We start from the raw sequence: 18523 nt of genomic DNA on the forward strand, positions 1-18523 counted from the left end.
GGTGCCTCTCACAGGCTGAAAATCCCTGCTCCACAGCATCTAAAATTCTGGAGGTGTAAGCTACGGGCCTTAACTGGTCATGCCGTTCCTGGAGGAGCACGGCCGAAAGGGTGCGGTCTGTGGTTGCTACCTCTATGGCGTAAGGGGAAAGCGGGTCTGGAACTTGTAGCGCGGGGGCTGCTATGAGTGCCTGTTTTAAAGAGTCCACAGCATCCGTATGCTGCGGAAGCCATTCCCAGGTGTCTCCCTTCTTTAGGAGGTCTGAGAGGGGTGCTGCCTTGCTGGCGAAACCGTCAATGTGGTTTCGGCAGTAGCCAACCAGTCCTAAAAACGACCGGAGGGCTGAAACGTTCTGGGGAAGGGGCAATTTAGCAATCGAGTCAATCCTTTTATGCTACGTCTCGCGTTTACCATGTGTGATAATTGTTCCCAAATATATCACCTTTTCTTCCAATATCTGGGCCTTTTTGGGGTTGACTTTACAACCAATTGAGTGTAAGAGTTCCAGGAGTTCGGACAGAAGCTCAATGTGCTCTTCCTTGGTGTCTGTCTGCAGTAGTAGGTCGTCTACGTACTGAACCAGACATTCGGGGCAAGAGAATTTGGCTAAACCATTTGCCAGCTGTCGGTGGAAAATGGAGGGGGAGTTGTGGAAGCCTTGTGGCAGGCATGTCCACGTGTACTGCTGTGCTTTAAAGGTGAAGGCAAATTTGTACTGGCACGCCTTTGCTAATGGAATGGACCAGAATCCATTACTGACGTCCAAAACCGTAAAGAATCGGGAATTGAGCTACTGTGGGGGCTGCTGCGGGGGTGACTTTGTTGAGTTCCCGGTAATCGATGGTCAGTCGCCATGATCCATCGGGCTTTCTCACTGGCCAATTTGGGGCATTATTAGTGGAGGCTACTGATCGAAGTACGCCCTGCTCTAATAAGCTTTCTATTACCTTGGAGATTTCTCCCTCTGCCTCTTGGGGAAATCCATACTGTTTTTGGGGTCTAGGGTCAGGTCCTGTTATTTGTTCGGAGCTAGTCATCCGTCCACAGTCGTGCTTGTGGGTCGCGAATGCTGCCCTGTTATTTTGCAGAACTGCCCTAACCTGCTTATCCGTACTAAGCGTGGTCGGATTGAACCAAAATTCGCCTACGGCGCTAATTTTGTTCGAACTCTCCTATGTTGAGCATTGCGGGGGCTCTTGCGGATTTTGCCATCTTCCAGGCACATGGGTTGACTGGATCAAATGAAAGATTATGGGAATTGATGAAATCAATTCCCAGAATGTGTTCTGCTGTGTGGGGCAGGTCAACTGAAACCACGGGGTGCTTGGTGGTGATGGTACCGATTTGAATGGGTACAGGGGCTGTGATGTGTCCCTGCTGTGAGCGGCGTGTAAAGCCGCTGAGGGTGATAGTGACTGTAGTGGGCCACGTGTCTTTTTGAAACATGGTGGAGGAATTTATTGTGGTGCGGGACCCTCCTGTGCCCCAGAGAAATTCGATGGGCTGTCCCCGCATTTTCGCTGCAATTACCGGTCGTCCGGACCTATCCCAAAGGGTGTCGCAGACCCAACTGGGGGAGCCCGTACACCGTCAGTCCGTTCTGGTCAAGTCCGGCTGATCTGAACGGGCCCTAACGCTATGAATGGGCTCGGTCTTTTTCTTACTCAGAGTGTCCGTCTGCTGGGCTCTCTGTGGCTTTTTAGGGACATTGCACTCTCTTGCGAAGTGTCCCAACTGTCCGCAGTTGTAACACTCCTGTGACTTGGTTGGGGGGCTGTTCTTTCCCTAATTCACCCATGCGGGGTTGTGGTGTGTTGTAACTGCCTGTATATCTGTGACGGCCTGCTTTTCCTCGGTATTCTTAACTGCGGGTTTACTTTGTATAGATTGCTCCCAAGCGCGCGACAATCTTTTCACTACCCACGTCTCGTTATGGGCCTCCTCTGAGGGATCATAACTCGTACAAGCTTTCTGTCCTGTTTCTGTGGCATGGGGGATAAGGGTGCGGGTCCATTTGGCCATGTTGTCTGAGGACAAATGGGCGCGGTCTAAGTCTCCAAAGACTGCTGCAAAGTGAATCCACAGGCGTCCAGCAAACGCTGTGGGGTGCTCGGATTTCTTCTGCCTATATTTGTTGAGGCCATCTACGGGGTCACCCCGATTATACCCGATCGCATCCAGGATCGCGGTATGCATTTCTGCAAGGGTGCCTCCTCCTACATTCTGTGGGTCGGGAAGGGCTGCTGCTACTGAAGGGTCTAAACTTAAAATGGTGAGCTTTACATGCTCTCGCTCATCCAGGCCGTACATGGTCGCCTGATGCTTGACTGTGGCAAAGAAATGGTGGGGGTGTGAGGTGGGGAGGAACGGTGTGACCTTATCGCACGCATTCCGTAATTGGGTCACTGTTAAGGGGGTGGAATATAGAAATTCCACATCGTCCGATGTGGCTGTGCAGTGGGTGGTTACAGGGTTCATTAGAGCTTGAACTATCTGCTCTGTGGGGGGTTGGGGCGCTTTTCTCTTTTGTGGCTTTCCCTGCGCACATGTTCCCTGAACATATCTCTGCGCTATTTCGTTCAATTCTTCCCAATCAGGGCGGTCTCCCTGATCTAATTTTTCTCCAAAGGTTTCCTGGAAACCTTTCTGAACTGAAAGCAGCGATTGCAGCTCTGCAATCTGCTTCCGGCACTTTGCGTGATCTAATGTGCTTTGTCCTTGTTTTGTGGTGGCAGCATGGAGTGCTCTTAATGCTGCCTTTAGATCACTACACTGTCTCTGTAATGCTTCTACCTGTTTATCTATTTCTTCACGTACCAGGACTGCACATTGCGTGTCCTGATAGGCCTTTTCGTATTGAGACTGGAAGCTGCTTAAGTGCGCCAGACAAGACCGGTGTGCCCTTTTGGCATCCTCCACCTCTACATCTTTTGCTGCCAACTTCCTTCTCAATTCCAAATTCTCCTTTTCTACCTCGCTTACATCGACCTTGCTCATTCGTTGTATGCCCTCAACTTCTTTCCGGAGCGTCCTAACAACCTCCTCTGTGCCTCACAATTGTGCCAAGCAGGACACAATTGCCATCGGCTTGCTAGCTTTCCTAAGCTCTTTTTGTGGATCTCGCTCAGGGTCTCCCACCAAGTATGTCCTATACTCCTGGGACCTGATTCCTCATTGTCACAGAATTCATTCCAAAGGGGCCATCCTTTCCCTTTGAGATATTTCCTGATCTCTTCCTCCCAAATGGGACATTGTCCCACTCTACTGCTGCTTGTCGCTGCGACCGCAAATTCCCCTGGGTTCATGAGGTGCTGCATTGCCTGCATTGCCATCTTTCCAATCCAAATGCTTCTCTTCAAATTTGGGACAGGGGTATTAAGGCGGTGCTGTAAATAGGGGTACGGCTTTCGCTACTTTCCGACATACAAACTTCCGACAGTTTTGTCGCAACAAAAAATCTATCAGTTTTACCTTATCGCCCTGTTAGTTACGCATGCATACACACACTTCCGAATTATGACTATTGATCAGAACTGCTTGAACACTTGTGGTTTTCTGTTTTCAATTGGATCTCTAATTCAAATTCTTGGGTTCTCCCGGAGTGGTTTTCCACTTCTAGATCGGGTCCCGTCAGGATGTCGCCAAATAATGTTGCTGATTTTGCCTTAGTTCAATTGCTCTGTTTTATTACCTTTGCTCTTGAGTCGCCAGGTATCTTTATGATACCGCTACGTGGTTCAAGTCCGAGTAATGATCAATAATCCAATACACCGCTTCGTAAGGTTTAAATCAAAGCACATTTATTATACACAGTAATCGCTACTCACGCACAAATTCTACGTCCTAGCTACTTCTACAACCAACAGGCCTATATTTAACTTCCCCACCAGGTCAGGGAAACAAATGGGCTTTCGTTCGGGTTCTGAGCCTACGGGATTTGAAGTTGGTACAGATTGGTAGCTAGGAGCGCCAATCTCGTAGCGAGCGTTGAATTAAGACTTACGGGTTCGATCTTCACTGCTCCGGTCACGGTCAATGCTGGTTCGTTGTTGCTGGGTGACCCGGGTAGGAAGAAGAGCGTGAAGAGGTGGAGAGGAAGAGAAGAAGAGGTGACGAAGAGAGCGATTTGAACTTGGGGCTCAATTCTTATAGTCCCCAGGGGCTTCCCGCCTTTCGGGGCGGACCCTGTACCTGGGGCGAAATTCTCCCGAAACGGCACGATGTCCGCCGACTGGCGCCCAAAACGGCGCCAATCAGACAGGCATCGCGCCGCCCCAAAGGTGCGGAATGCCGAGCCCCAACATTGAGGGGCTAGGCCGACGCCGGAGGAATTTCCGCCCCGCCAGCTGGCGGAAACGGCCTTTGTTGCCCCGCCAGCTGGTGCGGAAATGACATCCCCGATGGCGCATGCGCGGGAGCATCAGCGGCCGCTGACAGTTTCCCACGCATGCGCAGTGGAGGGAGTCTCTTCTGCCTCCGCCATGGTGGAGACCGTGGCGGAGGCAGAAGGGAAAGAGTGCCCCCGCGGCACAGGCCCGCCCGCGGATCGGTGGGCCCCGATCACGGGCCAGGCCACCGTGGGGGCACCCCCCGGGGCCAGATCGCCCCGCGACCCCCCCAGGACCCCGGAGCCCACCCACGCCGCCTTGTCCCGCCGTTCAAAAGGTGGTTTAATCCACGCCGGCGGGACAGGCAATTTATCGGCGGGACTTCGGCCCATCCGGGTCGGAGAATGACGCCCCTGGTCCCAAGTGATTGGACTTTGTCCCAATCACTTGGTTCGATTTTCTCCAATGCTGGAGTGGTTCCCTGATCGATGGGCAGTCTTGAGGTGCTCGTTCACCTCCTTTTGTGTAGGCTCCTGCTGGCGCTGAAGAGTCTGGTTTTGCTTTGTGTGTCTAAATGTTGCTTATTGTTCCCGGGGATTGCTCATTAGTATGCAGATGGCTGTTGTTTTGTTATGCTGATGGTTGCTGGTATCGATATTGTCTGGCCTTTCCAGAGGTAAATACACAGCCAACCTGCAGCTGCTCGTTTTTGTCTTGGTGGCTGACTTTCCCATCAGCCTTTGCCGTTCGCCATTTTGAATCGGGGGTTGGCCATTTTAAGTGGCTACAGTTTGAAGGCACGTAGTGGGGGGGTGGGGATGACCTTGGCAAGATGTTCGTCTTCATCGGTGATGTGTTGAAGGCTGTGAAGAAGATGTTGCAGTTTCCCCGCTCTGGGGAAGTACTGGACGATGAAGGCTACTTTGTCGGTTGTGGTGTGGGAAAGAGGGGTTCCTTTTCATGGGACACTGGCATCAGTTTTGGGACAGCGGGGACCTATACCATTGGGATGGTCTCCACCTGAACCGAGCTGGGACCAGTGTTCTGGTGAAAAGCGTAAATAGGGTGGTCAATAGGACTTTAAACTAGAGGTTGGGGGGGGGGAAGGAAAATTAAGGAAACCAAGAGGTGAAATAATCAGTGGGAAGCGTAGCTGCTTAGGAATGCAAAAAAGCACGAAAAGACAGAACTCAGGAGAGGTTACGATAGTCCCCATTTCACAAAATATGACACAGTGTATGGAAAGGCTCAGTAAACCAAGGTCTACCACACTAAGAAAACAAAAAGGGACAGTCAATAGAGAATTAAAGGTGCTATATTTAAATGCAAGCAGTGTACGGAACAAGGTAGATGAGCTTGTGGCCCAGATTGTGACTGGCAGGTATGATGTGGTAGGCATCACAGAGACGTGGTTACAGGGGGTTCAGGACTGGCATTTAAACATCCAGGGATTCACAACCTATCGAAAAGACAGAGAGGTGGGCAGAGGGGGCGGGGTTGCCTTGTTAATTAGGAATGAAATTAAATCAATAGCACTAAATGACATAGGGTCAGATGATGTGGAGTCTGTGTGGGTAGAGTTGAGGAGCCACAAAGGCAAAAAAAACATAATGGGAGTTATGTACAGGCCTCCTAACAGTGGTCAGGACCAGGGGCACAAAATGCACCACGAAATAGAAAGGGCATGTCAGAAAGGCAAGGTCACAGTGATCATGGGGGACTTCAATATGCAGGTGGACTGGGTAAATAATGTTGCCAGTGGACCCAAAGAAAGGGAATTTGTTGAATGTTTACAGGAGGGCTTTTTGGAACAGCTTGTGATGGAGCCCACGAGGGAACAGGCCATTCTGGACTTAGTGTTATGTAATGAGCCAGACTTGATAAAAGATCTTAAAGTCAGGGAACACTTAGGAGGCAGTGATCATAATATGGTAGAATTCAGTCTTCAATTTGAAAGAAAGAAGTAGAATCAGATGAAAAGGTGTTACAGTTAAATAAAGGTAACTACAGGGGCATGAAGGAGGAACTGACGGAAATCAACTGGGAGCAAAGCCTAGTGGGAAAGACAGTAGAACAGCAATGGCAGGAGTTTCTGGGAGTAATTGAGGACACAGTACAGAGATTCATCCCAAAGAAAAGAAAGGTTATCAGAGGGGGGATTAGGCAGCCATGGCTGACAAAGGAAGTCAGGGAATGCATCAAAGCAAAAGAGAAAGCCTATAATGTGGCAAAGAGTAGTGGGAAGTCAGAAGATTGGGAAGGCTACAAAAACAAACAGAGGATAACAAAGAGAGAAATAAGGAAAGAGAGGATCAAATATGAAGTTAGGCTAGCCAGTAACATTAGGAATGATAGTAAAAGTTTCTTTAAATACATTAAAAACAAATGGGAGACAAAAGTAGACATTGGGCCGCTCCAAAATGATGCTGGTGATCTAGTGATGGGAGACAAGGAAATAGCTGAGGAACTAACTAAGTACTTTGCGTCAGTCTTCGCAGTAGAAGACATGAGTAATATCCCAACAATTCAGGAGAGTCAGGGGGCAGAGTTGAATATGGTGGGCATCGCAAAGGAGAAAGTGCTAGAGAAACTAAGAGGTCTAAAAATTGATAATTCTCCAGGCCCAGGTGGACTACATCCTAGAGTTCTAAAGGAGATAGCTGAAGAAATAGTGGAGGTGTTAGTTATGATCTTTCAAATGTCACTGGAGTCAGGGAAAGTCCCAGAGGATTGGAAAATCACTGTTGTAACCCCCCTGCTCAAGAAGGGAACAAGAAAAAAGATGGTAAATTCTGGGCCAATTAGCCTAACCTCGGCTGTTGGCAAGATTCTAGAATCCATTGTTAAGAATGAGATTTCTAAATTCTTGGAAGTGCAGGGTCGGGTCAGGACAAGTCAGCATGGATTTAGTAAGGGGAGGTCGTGCCTCATAAACCTGTTAGAGTTCTTTGAAGAGATAACAAATTGGTTAGACCAAGAAGAGCCAATGGATGTTATCTATCTTGACTTCCAAAAGGCCTTTGATAAGGTGCCTCACGGGAGACTGCTGAGTAAAATAAGGGCCCATGGTATTCGAGGCAAGGTACTAACATGGATTGACGATTGGCTGTCAGGCAGAAGGCAGTGAGTTGGGATGAAAGGTTCTTTTTCGGAATGGCAACCGGTGATGAGTGGTGTCCCGCAGGGTTCAGTGTTGGGGCCACAGCTGGTCTCTTTATATATTAACGAACTAGATGACGGGACTGGGGGCATTCTGGCTAGGTTTGCCAATGATACAAAGATAGGTGGAGGGGCAGGTAGTATTGAGGAGGTGGGGAGGCTGCAGAAAGATTTAGACAGTTTAGGAGAGTGGTCCAAGAAATGGCTGGGAAATTCAACGTGGGCAAGTGCGAGGTCTTGCACTTTGGAAAAAAAATAGAGGCATGGACTATTTTCTAAACGGTGATAAAATTCATAATGCTGAAGTGCAAAGGGACTTACATAGAACAATGAACATAGAACGATACAGCGCAGTACAGGCCCTTCGGCCCACGATGTTGCACCGAAACAAAAGCCATCTAACCTACACTGTGCCATTATCATCCATATGCTTATCCAATAAACTTTTAAATGCCCTCAACGTTGGCGAGTTCACTACTGTTGCAGGTAGGGCATTCCACGGCTTCACCACTCTTTGCGTAAAGAACCTACCTCTGACCTCTGTCATATATCTATTACCCCTCAGTTTAAAGCTATGTCCCCTCGTGCAGGCATTTCCATCCGCGGGAGAAGGCTCTCACTGTCCACCCTATCTAACCCCCTGATCATTTTGTATGCCTCTATTAAGTCTCCTCTTAACCTTCTTCTCTCCAACGAAAACAACCTCAAGTCTATCAGCCTTTCCTCATAAGATTTTCCCTCCATACCAGGCAACATCCTAGTCAATCTCCTCTGCACCCGCTCCAAAGCCTCCATGCCCTTCCTATAATGCGATGACCAGAACTGTACGCAATACTCCAAATGCGGCCGTACCAGAGTTTTGTACAGCTCCAACATGACCTCCTCACTCCGGAACTCAATCCCTCTACCAATAAAGGCCAACACTCCATAGGCCTTCTTCACAACCCTATCAACCTGGGTGGCAACTTTCAGGGATCTATGTACATGGACACCTAGATCCCTCTGCTCATCCACACTTCCAAGAACTTTACCATTAGCCAAATATTCCGCATTCCTGTTATTCCTTCCAAAGTGAATCACCTCACACTTCTCTACATTAAACTCCATTTGCCACCTCTCAGCCCAGCTCTGCAGCTTATCTATGTCCCTCTGTAACCTGCTACATCCTTCCACACTGTCGACAACACCACCGACTTTCGTGTCGTTTGCAAATTTACTCACCCACCCTTCTGCGCCTTCCTCTAGGTCATTGATAAAAATGACAAACAGCAACGGCCCCAGAACAGATCCTTGTGGTACGCCACTTGTAACTGAACTCCATTCTGAACATTTCCCATCAACCACCACCCTCTGTCTTCTTTCAGCTAGCCAATTTCTGATCCACATCTCTAAATCACCCTCAATCCCCAGCCTCCGTATTTTCTGCAATAGCCTACCGTGGGGAACCTTATCAAACGCTTTACTGAAATCCATATACACCACATCAACTGCTCTACCCTCGTCTACCTGTTCAGTCACCTTCTCAAAGAACTCGATAAGGTTTGTGAGGCATGATCTACCCTTCACAAAGCCATGCTGACTATCCCTGATCATATTATTCCTATCTAGATGATTATAAATCTTGTCTCTTATAATCCCCTCCAAGACTTTACCCACTACAGACATGAGGCTCACCGGTCTATAGTTGCCGGGGTTGTCTCTGCTCCCCTTTTTGAACAAAGGGACCACATTTGCTATCCTCCAGTCCTCTGGCACTATTCCTGTAGCCAATGATGACATAAAAATCAAAGCCAAAGGTCCAGTAATCTCTTCCCTGGCCTCCCAGAGAATCCTAGGATAAATCCCATCAGGCCCCGGGGACTTATCTATTTTTAGCCTGTCCAGAATTGCCAACACCTCTTCCCTACGTACCTCAATGCCATCTATTCTAATAGCCTGGGTCTCAGCATTCTCCTCCACAACATTATCTTTTTCCTGAGTGAATACTGACGAAAAATATTCATTTAGTATCTCGCCTATCTCTTCAGACTCCACACACAACTTCCCATCCCTGTCCTTGACTGGTCCTACTCTTACCCTAATCATTCGCTTATTCCTGACATACCTATAGAAAGCTTTTGGGTTTTCCTTGATCCTACCTGCCAAATACTTCTCATCTCCCCATCTTGCTCGTCTTAGCTCTCTCTTTAGATCCTTCCTCGCTACCTTGTAACTATCCATTGCCCCAACTGAAACTTCTCACCTCATCTTCCCATAGGCCTCCTTCTTCCTCTTAACAAGAGATTCCACTTCTTTGGTAAACCACGGTTCCCTCGCTCTATGCCTTCCTCCCCGCCTGACCGGTACGTACTTATCAAGAACACGCAGTAGCTGATCCTTGAACAAGCTCCACTTATCCAGTGTGCCCAACACTTGCAGCCTACTTCTCCAGCCTATCCCCCCCCAAGTCACGTCTAATGGCATCATAATTGCCCTTCCCCATCTATAACTCTTGCCCTGCGGTGTATACTTATCCCTTTCCATCACTAACGTAAACGTCACCGGATTGTGGTCACTGTCCCCAAAGTGCTCTCCTACCTCCAAATCCAACACCTGGCCTGGTTCATTACCCAAAATCAAATCCAACGTAGCCTCGCCTCTTGTTGACCTGTCAACATATTGTGTCAGGAAACCCTCCTGCACACACTGTACAAAAAATGACTCATCTAATGTACTCGAACTATATCTTTTCCAGTCAATATTTGGAAAGTTAAAGTCTCCCATAATAACTACCCTGTTACTTTCACTCTTATCCAGGATCATCCTCGCCATCCTTTCCTCTACATCCCTAGAACTATTTGGAGGCCTATAGAAAACTCCCAACAGGGTGACCTCTCCTTTCCTGTTTCTAACCTCAGCCCATACTACCTCGGAAGATGAGTCCCCATCTAGCATCCTCTCCGCCACCGTAATACTGCTCTTGACTAGCAGCGCCACACCTCTCCCTCTTTTGCCTCCTTCTCTGAGCTTACTAAAACACCTAAACCCCGGAACCTGCAACATCCATTCCTGCCCCTGCTCTATCCATGTCTCCGAAATGGCCACAACATCGAAGTCCCAGGTACCAACCCATGCTGCCAGTTCCCCTACCTTATTTCGTATACTCCTGGCATTGAAGTAGACACACTTCAAACCACCTACCTGAACACTGGCCCCCTCCTGCGACGTCAAATCTGTGGTCCTGACCCCTATACTCTCATTCTCCCGTACCCTAAAACTACAATCCAGGTTCCCATGCCCCTGCTGCATTAGTTTAAACCCCCCCAAAGAGCACTAACAAATCTCCCCCCCAGGATATTTGTGCCCCTCAGGTTCAGATGTAGACCATCCTGTCTGTAGAGGTCCCACCTTCCCCAGAAAGAGCCCCAGTTATCCAGAAATCTGAATCCCTCCCGCCTGCACCATCCCTGTAGCCACGTGTTTAAATTGCTCTCTCTCCCTATCCCTCATCTCATTATCACGTGGCACGGGCAACAACCCAGAGATAACAACTCTGTTTGTTCTAGTTCTGAGCTTCCATCCTTGCTCCCTGAAAGCCTGCCTGACATCCTTGTCCCCTTTCCTACCTATGTCGTTAGTGCAAATGTGGACCACGACTTGGGGCTGCTCCCCCTCCCCCTTAAGGACCCGGAAAACACGATCCGAGACATCACGTACCCTTGCACCTGGGAGGCAACATGCCAAACGTGAGTCTCTCACGCTCCCACAAAATCTCCTATCTGTGCCCCTGACTATCGAGTCCCCAACTACTAATGCGCTGCCCCTCTCCCCCCCTTCCCTTCTGAGCAACAGGGACAGACTCCGTGCCAGAGGCCCGTACCCCATGGCTTACCCCTGGTAAGTCCCCCCCCCCACACAAGTATCCAAAGCGGTATACTTGTTTCTCAGGGGAACGACCGCAGGGGATCCCTGCACTGACTGCTTCTTCCCAGTCCCTCTTACAGTTACCCATCTATCTCCAATCTTTGGTGTAACTAATTCCCTGAAGCTGCTATCTATGACCGCCTCTGCCTCCCGAATGATCCGAAGTTCTTCCAACTCCAGCTCCAGTTCCCTAACTCGGTCTTGGAGGAGCTGGAGATGGCAGCACTTCCTGCAGGTAAAATCAGCAGGGACACTAACGGCATCCCTCACCTCAAACATCCTGCAGGAGGACTTGGGAGTCCTAGTCCAGGATTCTCTAAAGGTAAACTTGCAGGTTGAGTCCATAATTAAGAAAGCAAATGCAATGTTGTCATTTATCTCAAGAGGCTTGGAATATAAAAGCAGGGATGTACTTCTGAAGCTTTATAAAGCACTAGTTAGGCCCCATTTAGAATACTGTGAGCAATCTTGGGCCCCACTCCTCAGGAAGGACATACTGGCTCTGGAGCGGGTCCAGCGGAGATTCACACGGATGATCCAAGGAATAGTAGGCCTAACATACGATGAACGTCTGAGGATCCTGGGATTCTATTAATTGGAGTTTAAGAGGTTGAGGGGAGATCTAATAGAAACTTACAAGATAATGAACGGCTTAGATAGGGTGGACGTGGGGAAGTTGTTTCCATTAGCAGGGGATACTAGGACCCGGGGGCACAGCCTTAGAATAAAAGGGAGTCACTTTAGAACAGAGATGAGGAGAAATTTCTTCAGCCAGAGAGTGGTGGGTCTGTGGAATTCATTGCCACAGAGGGCAGTGGAGGCCGGGACGTTGAGTGTATTTAAGACAGAAGTTGATAAATTCTTGATTTCTCGAGGAATTAAGGGCTATGGAGAGAGAGCGGGTAAATGGAGTTGAAATCAGCCATGATTGAATGGTGGAGTGGACTCGATGGGCAGAATGGCCTTACTTCCGCTCCTATGTCTTATGGTCTTATGGTCCTGTGTTTGTCTCCTGAGGAGGTCGGTGCCGTTGTTTGCTCTAGCGCATTGGAACTGTCGATCGATGAGTCGAGTGCCATATCTCGTTCGTACGAGGGCATATTTCAGCTTCTGCAGATGTCTGTTATGCTCCTCCTCGTCTGAGCAGATTCTTTGTATACAGAGAAAGTTTGAACAGGTTGGGTGTTAAGGCATTGGAGTTGAGAAGAATGAGAGATGACCTTATTGAACGTATATGATTCTGAGGAGGCTTGACAGGGTGCTGAGTGGATGTTTCCTCTTGTGGGGGCATCTAGAACGAGGGGACACAGTATAAATGAAGGGGTCTCCCATTTAAGATAGAGATGAGGAGGATATTTTGCCTCTCAGCAGGTTGTTCATATGTTGAATTCTCTTCCACAGTGCAGGTTGGTCATTAAACATCATTGAGGATGAGCTGAACAATGTTAGATCCACACGGGAGTGGAAGGTTATGTGGGGCAGACAGGAAAGTCAGGTCAGCCATGATCTTATTGATGGTGGAGAAGATTCAAAGACCTAAGTGACCTTCTGCTCCTATTTTTAAAATTTTTCTTCTATCCATTGTACTTCGTTCTTCATCTCTATCTCCATTCCTGCAGTGCGATTCTCCCACCACCTCTACCCCTCCACTATAATCTATAATCCATCTCTAACGGCATGGTGGCACAGTGATTAACACTGCTGCCTCACAGCACCAGGCATCTGGGTTCAATTCCAGCCTTTGGTGGCTATCCATTTGCACTTTCTCCCCATATCTGCATGGGTTTCCACTGGGTGCTCCAGTTTCCTTCCACAGTCCAAAGATGTACATGTTTGGTGGATTGGTCATGCTAAACTGCCCCTTAGTGTCAGAGATGTTCAGGTTAGGTGGGGTTACGAGGATAGGGTGAGGGAGTGGGCCTAGATAGTATAGTCATTCACAGTGTCATTGCAGATTGATGGGCTGAATGGCTTCCTTCTGCACTGTAGGCATTCAATGGTTTTAACCTCTTTCTTTTAATACCCTCCATCTCTATATTTTGCTCCTATATTCTGGGTGCTTATCTTTCCATTTCCTACCCTTCAGTTTTTCATTTCTATCTCACCTGGCTTTCTGTGCTATGTTCGAATTGCTTTGTTTTACATCTGTTTTAAAGCTACATTTCAATCAGTTTGATCTGTTGAAGTTCTGGCTTCCATTGACTGACGACCAAGGACTTATGGGAACAATAGTTTATTAAGTACTCTGAGCAACTCTTACATGCTTCCACTCTGCTCACGCTCCGGAAAGAACTCCCGCACTTCTGACACGTGAGCCTTTAAGCAGCCTGTCATCACGTCATCACATGACCACCTTCCTACATCTTCCCCAATTAAGCTGGGTCAACCTGTGGAACTGAGATGTAACAGCATGGGTAAATTGTAACTGTGTTGTAACTGTGTGCAAACCACATGTAGATTGAACAAGTTAAAAACACATAAGTATTCACATCGGATTAAAGCTGTTGCAGTTGGTACATAGCCCATTGCGTCTCCTCCCCCTCCCCTGGATTTGTTGTTCAAAAAATGAAAGCCAGTGGTAGACTAATTTATTCCGTCTTCCTAGACCTTTGTGTTTGGTTTGGTCATACGTTCTGAGCATGTGATTGTGCCAGTTGGCAGTGCAGTAGATCTCAGGCTAGTATCCTCATTGTGAATGACCTTGGTGTTCCTTCAGTGGACTCAGTGGGTGAAGGGCTTGCTGTATTGACCTCCGGAGGAGCCTGCATTTCCATTGCTCTACAGAGTCTGTATTGTAGGTTGGGTGGCTGTGGTGCTCTGGCATTTGCTGCTGCCAGTTCCGATACCTGCAGTACGTTATGCCGGTTTCACATGAAGTAGGCACCATCCGAGGCTACCATGTAATGGTTTGACTGCGGGTCATGGCTGTGCACTACTGTCAACTTGTTGTGGCCTTGTGTGAACAAAGAACAATGAACAAAGAAATGTACAGCACAGGAACAGCCCCTTCGGCCCTCCAAGCCCGTGCCGACCATGCTGCCCGACTAAACGAGAATCTTCTACACTTCCTCGGTCCGTATCCCTCTATTCCCATCCTATTCATGTATTTGTCAAAATGCCCCTTAAATGTCACTATCGTCCCTGCTTCCACCACCTCCTCCGGTAGCGAGTTCCAGGCACCCACTACCCTCTGTGTAAAAAACTTGCCTCGTACATATACTCTAAACCTTGCCCCTCGCACCTTAAACCTATGCCCCCTAGTAATTGACCCCTCTACCCTGGGGAAAAGCCTCTGACTATCCACTCTGTCTATGCCCCTCATAATTTTGTAGACCTCTATCAGGTCGCCCCTCAACCTCCGTCGTTCCAGTGAGATCAAACCGAGTTTATTCAACCGCTCCTCATAGCTAATGCCCTCCATACCAGGCAACATTCTGGTAAATCTCTTCTGCACACTCTTTATAGCCTCCACATCCTTCTGGTAGTGTGGCGACCAGAATTGAACACTATACGCCAAGTGTGGCCTAACTAAGGTTCTATACAGCTGCAACATGACTTGCCAATTCTTATACTCAATGCCCCGGCCAATGAAGGCAAGCATGCCGTATGCCTTCTTGACTACCTTCTCCACCTGTGTTGCCCCTTTCAGTGACCTGTGGACCTGTACTCCTAGATCTCTCTGACTTGGTCTGGGCCCTGACTGTTTATCCAGGTGTTAAAGGGCCGGATGTGTGGGCACTATGACCATAATTCCTTTTACCTCTTAATTGGCATTCCATGAGGCACTCCTAACATCGGTTTTGAGTTTGGGCTGCAAGAGAGTCTTGGCAATGGGGATTGTGGTCCTGGTGCAACTGGAGAACAGTCGCTGTGCTGATGAGGGCATGGTCTGTCTTGGCATGTTTTACAGGCTAACGAATACAGCATAGTAATCTGAATTATCTCGGGTACATTTCTCTCGTGGATGTTTGTCTGAGCATAACCACGCCTTCCACCAGTCTGTTAGACTGTGGGCATTGGGGGCTGCTCATTATATGCTCAAAGCCCCAAAACTCAATGGACACAAATTGGCAAGCGCTGTCCACAGACTCATTTGCGCTGTCCACAGAGTCAGCGCTGTCCACAGACTCACAGAGTCCATCAGGCGATTAGGAATGCTGCATGTGGCTAAGTGTCTCCTGAACTTGATGATGATTGTTTAATTCATCATGTCTGACAGCTGTTCAAGTTCAAAACACTCAGAGAAGGAGTTGACGAAGGCCACATTTTGTTTTACCATTGCATTCTAAGATGTCAGCCTGTGAAAGGCCATGGGAGGTCCGGGACCGCATGTAGGTACAGTGGTTCTTTGGCTCGATGCGGCACGAGTGCGTTGCACGATGCAGAAGTTTCACAGTAACGTCATTTGAAGCCTACTTGTGACAATAAGCGATTTTCATTTCATTTCATTTCATCTGGATACTTCCCTCTCCATAATCAGCATACATGTTGGGCAGGTAGAATTACTCCTTTGCCCTGGAACTGGTTGCTTCCAACCCAGGGTGTCCTTGGTGGAGTTGCTGAGTGTAATATATCTGCAAAGAGGAGAGAATCAGCCAGTCCTGTACGGTTAGTTCATCTTTATTCTCGAGGAAAGAGAAGGCTGAGATGGAATATGGTGGTCTTGATTAAAATTATTTTTAAAAGTCAGCTTTCCTGGCATGTGTCAGCATGCACTAAATGTAAGTACAAGAGATGCTCTTAATAGAATCAAGGGAAACAAAAGAGATTCAGAAATGTGGGTAGGAACTTTTAAATGGAAAATATGATGGACACAGGTGCCAGAACAAGGAACCTTAATAGGGTTAAAGATGGAACGCGACAGGTCTTGTGAATCAATTGATTTGAGAGTTTGCGGGAATACATTGAGGGTGTAGCAAGGTGAGCTAGATGGGCTGAAGATCATCTCCTGCCTAAACCAGTGACTGTGCTGGGGCCATCTGAGGTGATTGTACTTTCAATGCAGCAGTAGTAAACAGGCAAGGATCCAACAACAAGAAATATAATGATCTTATTTGTGACAAGTGACAATGAGGAACAATGCCCAACATCAAAGTTTGAGTGCTCAACCCAACTTACAGCATACATTGCTGATTCGGTGAAGCTCGACGAACAGCTCAGTGGGACCTTCCCTGGATAATGTACCACTGAGTCATAGAAAGTCAGGATATTCAGACCTCAGTCAGATGATCTGTCCAAGGACAGTGGTTTGGGTGCTGGAAATGACTTCACTACTTCTAGGGTGAGAGAGGAAACATCTCCTATAGTTCCAACTCCAGTCACGACAGTGTTGCCAATTTGGTGCAGCTGACCACATTCTTTCCTGTGTGGGTTCCCCACTTCAGGACTGAAATGCATAAACTCGACCTGCTGTGTGAATGAAGAGATGCGATGCGATGATAAGAAGTGTCATCTATCAGATAAGATGTCAGTGCAATGTTCTGCTTCTGCAGGTGAGCAATAAAATTCTACGCCCATCGTTGATAAAAAAGGTGTTCTTCTAACCAACATTTGAACCTCAAACAATCCTTGGGCAGCACGGTAGCACAAGTGGCTAGCACTGTGGCTTCACAGCACCAGGGTTTCAGTTTCGATTCCCCGCTGGGTCATTGTCAGTGCGGAGTTTGCATGTTCTCCCTGTCATAATGTACACCAGTATATCATGGTGCAGACGCACACTGATGGACACACACTGGGACCAATCAACATACACAACACCGCAGCCAATCACCAGTGAGAGCACACGCACTATAAAGACAGGGGACATCAGAGTTCCCGCTGATTCGAGTAGCAGCTAGCTAGGAGCACAGAGCTCACAACCTGCAACACAGACATTCACCATGTGCTGAGTGCATCAACTGCTTAGGACAAGGCAAAGGTCTTTAGTTAAAGCTGGTATCGTATTTACCCACAGTTCAAGTATGTTTAAATAGTTAACCTTTTAATAAAATAGTGTTGCACTACTTCAAGTGTTGGTGACCTGTATGTGATCCAGAACACCCAACACATCATGATACCAGGCGTGGTTGCATACTAGCACTTCTTAGACCTACCTGCAAGTGATCTGCCTTCCGCCAGCATCCCGTCATTCTGTAACATGGACAACATCAGCCCGCCGCCGCCGCTCCGCATCGCCGGCAACCTCGGGGCCAACTGGAAGATTTTCAAACAGCGCTTGCAGCTGTACCTCGAAGCCACGGACAGGGAGCATCGGACACCAGAAAGATTGCTCTTCTCCTCTCCACGGCCGGGACCATGCCATCCATATTTTCAACTCTCTCACCTTTGCAGATGACGAAGACAAGACGAAGTTCAAGACGGTTCTCCTCAAATTTGACACTCACTGCAGCGTAGAGGTGAATGAAAGTTTTGAACGCTACTTGTTCCAGCAGTGTTTGCAGGGTAAAGACAAATCTTTTTTTTTAACACACCTCCGCATCCTTGCACAATCGTGCAGCTACGGGCCCACCTCCGACTCCATGATACGCGACCAGATCGTTTTTGGTGTTCAGGCGGACCCCCTACGTCAGCAGCTCCTCAAAGTAAAGCAACTCACCCTAGCGACCGCCATCGAGACCTGTATCCTACATGAAAATGCCACCAGTCGGTACTACCAAACACAAGAGGCTGAAACGGCGCGGCCAGGTCCCCACGAGGCGGAACGGGTCCAAGCGGTTGAACACCTCCAGGGCCTCAGCCTGGATGAGGGCGGCCATTTTGCACGCTTTTCGCGGACTCCCGCGCTTGTACGCACCAAACGAGGGGACGGCGACATGGAGGAATGTAATGCGCAGGCACGCACCATGCAGGATCACACCGCGCAGGCGCGGTGGCGCAGCGAACGTGCTGATGTCACGACGTGTGGCAACTGTGGCTCCGCCCATTTAAAGCGGCAATGCCCCGCAAAATCTCAACAATGCCTACGATGTGGAAGACTTGGCCACTATGCTGCCTGCTGTCGAGCAGCTCAGCCTTCCAATTCATATCGCTTCAGCCAGCCTTGCAGGAATGTTCGGGCAATTCAACCCACGGTCACCGAGTCCGATTCCGACCTCCCACACAGCAGTGACACCGAGGACCCGAAGGCGCCTTCT

The sequence above is a fragment of the Scyliorhinus torazame genome, chromosome 21 (assembly GCF_047496885.1).
Source record: "Scyliorhinus torazame isolate Kashiwa2021f chromosome 21, sScyTor2.1, whole genome shotgun sequence".
Lineage (NCBI taxonomy): Eukaryota > Metazoa > Chordata > Chondrichthyes > Carcharhiniformes > Scyliorhinidae > Scyliorhinus > Scyliorhinus torazame.